This window comes from Pseudorca crassidens, chromosome 2 (assembly GCF_039906515.1).
Source record: "Pseudorca crassidens isolate mPseCra1 chromosome 2, mPseCra1.hap1, whole genome shotgun sequence".
NCBI lineage: Eukaryota > Metazoa > Chordata > Mammalia > Artiodactyla > Delphinidae > Pseudorca > Pseudorca crassidens.
The window spans coordinates 82734138-82740337 of record NC_090297.1 but is presented as its reverse complement, the minus strand read 5'-3'; positions in this window follow the sequence as shown (position 1 = coordinate 82740337).

Genomic DNA, 6200 nt, shown 5'->3' with positions numbered 1-6200 from the left:
GGCTGCATCAATCTACATTCCCACCAACAATGTAGGAGGGTTCCCTTTTCTCCACATCCTCTTGAGCATTTATTGTTTGTAGATTTTTTGATGATGGCCATTCTGACTGGTGTGAAGTGATACTTCATTGTAGTTTTGATTTGCATTTCTCTAATGATTAGTGAGGTTGAGCATCCTTTCATGTGTTTGTTGGCAGTCTGTATATCTTATATGGAGAAATATCTATTTAGGCCTTCTGCCCATTTCTGGATTGCGTTGTTTGTTTTTTTTGATATTGAGCTGCATGAGCAGCTTCTGTATTTTGGAGATGAATCCTTTGTCAGTGTCTTCATTTTCAAATATTATCTCCCATTCTGAGGGTTGTCTTTTGGTCTTGTTTATGGTTTCATTTGCTGTGCAAAAGCTTTTAAATTTCATTTGATCGCATTTGTTTATTTTTGTTTTTACTTCCATTTCTCTAGGAGGGGGGTCAAAAAGGATCTTTCTGTGATTTATGTCATAGAGTGTTCTACCTAGGTTTTCCTCTAAGAGTTTTATAGTGTCTGGCCTTACATTTAGGTTTTTAATCCATTTTGAGTTTATTTTTGTGTATGGTGATGGGTAGTGTTCTAATTTCATTCTTTTACATGTAGCTGTCCAGTTTTCCCGGAACCACTTATTGAAGAGACTCCCTTTTCTTCTTTGTATATCCTTGCCTCCTTTGTCATAGATTAGTTGACCATATGTGCATGGGTTTATCTCTGGGCTTTCTATCCTGTTCCATTGATCTGTATTTCTGTTTTTGTGCCAGTACCATACTGGCTTCATTACTGTAGCTTTGTAGTATAGTCTGAAGTCAGGGAGTGTGATTCCTCCAGCTCCGTTTTTCTTTCTCAAGATTGCTTTAGCTCTTCAGGGTCTTTTGTGTTTCCATACAAATTGTGAAATATTTTGTTCTAGTTCTGTGAAAAATGACATTGGTAGTTTGATAAGGATTGCATTGAATCTGTAGATTGCTTTAGGTAGTATAGTCATTTTCACAATGTTGATCCTTCCAATCCAAGAACATGGTATTTCTCTCTATCTGTTTGTATCATCTTTAATATCTTTCATCAGTGTCATAGTTTTCTGCATACAGCTCTTTTGTCTCCTTAGGTAGGTTTATTCCTAGGTATTTTAGTCTTTTTGTTGCAGTGGTAAATGGGAGTGTTTCCTTAATTTCTCTTTCAGGTTTTTCATCATTAGTGTATAGGAATGCCAGAGATTTCTGTGCATTAATTTTGTGTCCCGCTACTTTACCAAATTCATTGATTAGCTCTAGTAGTTTATTGGTAACATCTTTAGGTTTCTCTGTGTATAGTATTATGTCATCTGCAAACAGTGACAGCTTTACTTCTTCTTTTCTGATTTGGATTCCTTTTATTTCTTTTTCTTCTCTGATTGCTGTGGCTAAAACTTCCAAAACTATGTTGACTAATAGTGGTGAGAGTGCACAACGTTGTCTAGTTCCTGATCTTAGAGGAAATGGTTTCAGTTTTTCACCACTGAGAACAATGTTGGCTGTGGGTTTGTCATATATGGCCTTTATTATGTTGAGGTATGTTCCCTCTATGCCTGCTTTCTGGAGAGTTTTATCATAAATAGGTGTTGAATTTTGTCACAAGCTTTTTCTTCGTCTATTGAGCTGATCATATGGTTTTTCTCCTTCAATTTGTTAATATGGTGTATCACATTGATTGATTTGCCTATATTGAAGAATCTTTGCCTTCCTGGGATAAACCCCACTTGATCATTGTGTATGATCCTTTTAATGTGCTGTTGGATTCTGTTTGCTAGTATTTTGTTGAGGATTTTTGAATCTGTGTTCATCAGTGATATTGGCCTGTAGTTTTCTTTTTTTGTGACATCTTTGTCTGGTTTTGGTATCAGGGTGATGGTAACCTCGTAGAATGAGTTTGGGAGTGTTCCTCCCTCTGCTATATTTTGTAAGAGTTTCAGAAGGATAAGTGTTAGTTCTTCTGTAAATGTTTGATAGAATTGACCTGTGAAGCCATCTGGTCCTGGGCTTTTGTTTGTTGGAAGATTTTTAACCTCAGTTTCAATTTCAGTGCTTGTGATTGGTCTGTTTATATTTCCTATTTATTCCTGATTCAGTCTCAGAAGGCTGTGCTTCTCTAAGAATGTGTCCATTTCTTCCAGGTTGTCCACTTTATTGGCATATAGTTGCTTGTAGTAATCTCTCATGATCCTTTGTATTTCTGCAGTGTCAGTTGTTACTTCTCCTTTTTCACTTCTAATTCTGTTGATTTGAGTCTTCTCCCTTTTTTTCTTGATGAGTCTGGCTAATGGTTTATCAATTTTGTTTATCTTCTCAAAAAACCAGCTTTTAGTTTTATTGATCTTTGCTATTGTTTCCTTCATTTCTTTTTCATTTATTTCTGATCTTATCTTTATGGTTTCTTTCCTTCTGTTAACTTTGGGTTTTTTTGTTCTTCTTTCTCTAATTGCTTTAGGTGTTAGGTTAGGTTGTTTATTTGAGATTTTTCTTGTTTCTTGAGGTAGGATTGTATTGCTATAAACTTCCCTTTTAGAACTGCTTTTGCTGCATCCCATAGATTTTGGGTTGTCATGTTTTCATTGTGATATTTTTCTAGGTATTTTTGGATTTCCTCTTTGAGTTCTTCAGTGATCTCTTGGTTATATAGTAGCGCATTGTTTAGCCTCCATGTGTTTGTATTTTTTACAGTTTTTTTCCTGTAATTGATAGGTAGTCTCATACTGTTGTGGTCAGAAAAGATAATTGGTGTGCTTTCAATTTTCTTAAATTTACCAAGGCTTTATTTGTGACCCAAGATACGATCTATCCTGGAGAATGTTCCATGAGCACTTGAGAAGAAAGTGTATTCTGTTGTTTTTGGATGGAACATCCTGTAAATATCAATTACATCCATCTGTTTAATGTATCATTTAAATCTTGTGTTTCCTTATTTATTTTCATTTTGGTTGATCTGTCCTTTGGTGGAAGTGGGGTGTTAAAGTCCCCTACTCTTATTGTGTTACTGTCAATTTCCCCTTTTATGGCTGTTAGCATTTGCCTTATGTATTGAGGTGCTCCTATGTAGGGTGCATAAATATTTACAATTGTTATATCTTCCTCTTGGATTCATCCCTTGATCATTATGTAGTGTCCTTCTTTGTCTCTTGTAATAATCTTTACTTTAAAATCCATTTTGTCTGATATGAGAATTGCTACTGCAGCTTTCTTTTGATTTCCATTTGCATGGAATATCTTTTTTTCATCCCCTCACTTTCAGTCTGTATGTGTCCCTAGGTCTGAAGTGGGTCTCCTGTAGACAGCATATAAATGGGCCTTGTTTTTGTATCCCTTCAACCAGTCTATGTCTTTTGGTTGGACATTTAATCCATTTACATTTAAGGTAATTATCGATATGTATGTTGCTATTACCATTTTCTTAATTGTTTTGGGTTTGTTATTGTAGGTCTTTTCCTTCTCTTGTGTTTCCTTCCTAGAGAAGGTCCTTTAGTTTTTGTTGCAGTGCTGGTTTGGTGGTGCTGAATTCTCTTAGCTTTTGCTTGTCTGTAAAGGTTTTAATTTCTCCGTCGAAGCTGAATGAGATCCTTGCTGGGTAGAGTAATCTTGGTTGTAGTTTTTTCCCTTTCCTGACTTTAAATATGTCCTGGACTCCCTTCTGGCTTGCAGAGTTTCTGCTGAAATATCAGCTGTTAACCTTATGGGGATTCCCTTGTATGTTATTTGTTGCTTTTCCCTTGCTGCTTTCAACATTTTTTCTTTGTATTTAATTTTTGATTGTTTGATTAATATGTGTCTTGGCATGTTTCTCCTTGGAATTATCCTGTATGGGACTCTCTGTGCTTCCTGGACTTGATTGACTCTTTCATTTCCCATGTTAGGGGAGATTTCAATTATCACCTCTTCAAATATTTTCTCAGACCCTTTCTTTTTCTTTTCTTCCTCGGCAACCCCTATAATTCGAATGTTGGTACGTTTAATGTTGTCCCAGATGTCTCTGAGACTGTCCTCAGTTCTTTTCATTCTTTTTTCTTTATTCTGCTCTGCAGTAGTTATTTCCACTATTTTTTTTTTTTTTTTTTTTTTTTGTGGTACGTGGGCCTCTCACTGTTGTGGCCTCTCCCGTTGCGGAGCAAAGGCTCCAGACGCGCAGGCTCAGCGGCCATGGCTCACGGGCCTAGCCATTCCGCGGCATGTGGGATCTTCCTGGACTGGGGCATGAACCCGTGTCCCCTGCATTGGCAGGCAGACTCTCAACCACTGCGCCACCAGGGAAGCTGTATTTCCACTATTTTTAATCTTCCAGGTCACTTATCCATTCTTCTGCCCCAGTTATTCTGCTATTGAATTTTAAATTTCATTTATTGTGTTGTTCATCATTGTTTGTTTGCTCTTTAATTCTTCTAGGTCTTTATTAAACATTTCTTATATTTTCTCCATTCTATTTCCAAGATTTTGGATCTTTACTATCATTACTCTGAATTCTTTTTCAGGTAGACTGCCTATTTCCTCTTCATTTGTTTGGTCTGGTGGGTTTTTATCATGCTCCTTCATCTCCTGAGTATTTCTCTGTCTTCTCATTTTGCTTAACTTATTGTGTTTGGGGTAACCTTTTCTCAGGCTGCAGGTTTGTAGTTCCCATTGTCTTTGGTGTCTGCCCCCAGTGGGTAAGTTTGGTTCAGTGGCTTGTGTTGGCTTCCTGGTAGAAGGGCCTGGTGCCTGTGTTCCGATGGGTCGGGCTGGAACTTGTCTTTCTGGTGGGCAAGGCTGCTTTCCGTCATGTGTTTTGTGGTGTCTGTGAACTTATTAGGATTTTAGGCAGCCTCTCTGCTAATGGGTGGGGTTGTGTTCCTGTCTTGCTTGTTGTTTGGCATGTGGCGTCCAGCACTGGAGCTTGCTGGTCATTGAGTGGAGCTGGGTCTTAGCGTTGAGACAGAGATCTCTGGGACAGACTCGCCATTTGATATTAGAGGGGGCCGGGAGGTCTCTGGTGGTCCAATGTCCAGAACTTGGCCCTTCCACCTAAGAAGCTCAGGCCTGACACCAGGCTGGAGCACCAGGACCCTGTCAGCCACATGGCTCAGAAGAAAAGGGAGAAGAAAAAAAGAAAGAAAGAGAAAAAATAAAATAAAATAGTTGTTAAAATTAAAAAAAATTAAAAATATATTAGTAAAATAAAAAATAAAGAAATAATTAAAAAAAGAAGAAAAAAGAGAGCAACCAAACCAATAAACAAATCCACCAATGATAACCAGCACTAAAAACTAAACTAAGATAAACATAAACCCAGAAACAAATTAGATGCATAAAGCACATCCCAAGTCTACAGTTGCTCCCAAAGACTACCGCCTCAATTTTGGGATGATACATTGTCTATTCAGGTATTCCACAGATGCAGGGTACTTCAAGTTGACTGTGGAAATTTAATCCACTGCTCCTGAGGCTGCACAGAGAAATTTCCCGTTCTCTTCTTTGTTCGCACAGCTCCTGGCCTTCGGCTTTGGTTTTGACTCTGCCTCTGCATGTAGGTTGCCCTCTGATATCTGTTCTTTGCCCAGACAGGAAGGGGTTAAAGGAGCGGCTGACTAGGGGGCTCTGGCTCACTCAGGCCAGTGGCAGGGAGGGGTATGGAATGTGGTGCAAGCCTGCTCCGGCAGAGACCAGCGTGACATTGCACCAGCCTGAGGCACACCGTGTGTTCTCCCGGGGAAGTTGTCCCTGGATCACCGGACCCTGGCAGTGGCAGGCTGCACAGCCTCCCTGGAGGGGAGGTGTGGATAGTGACCTGTGCTCGCACACAGGCTTCTTGGTGGCTGCAGCAGCAGTGTTAGCGTTTCATGCCCGTCTCTGGTGTCTGCATTAATAGTACGGCTCACACCCATCTCTGGAGCTGGTTTAGGTGGTTCTCTGAATCCCTCTCCTCACACACCCAGAAACAATAGCCTCTTGAATCTTAGGCAGGTCCAGACTTTTTCCCGGACTCCCTCCTGGCTAGCTGTGGTGCACTAGCTCCCTTCGGTCTGTGTTCACGCAGACAATCCCAGACCTCTCCCTGGGATCTGATCTCCGAAGCCCGAGCCTCAGCTCCCAGCACCGCCCGCCCCGGCGGGTGAGCAGACAAGCCTCTCAGGCTGGTGAGTGCTGGTCGGCACCGATCCTCTGTGCGGGA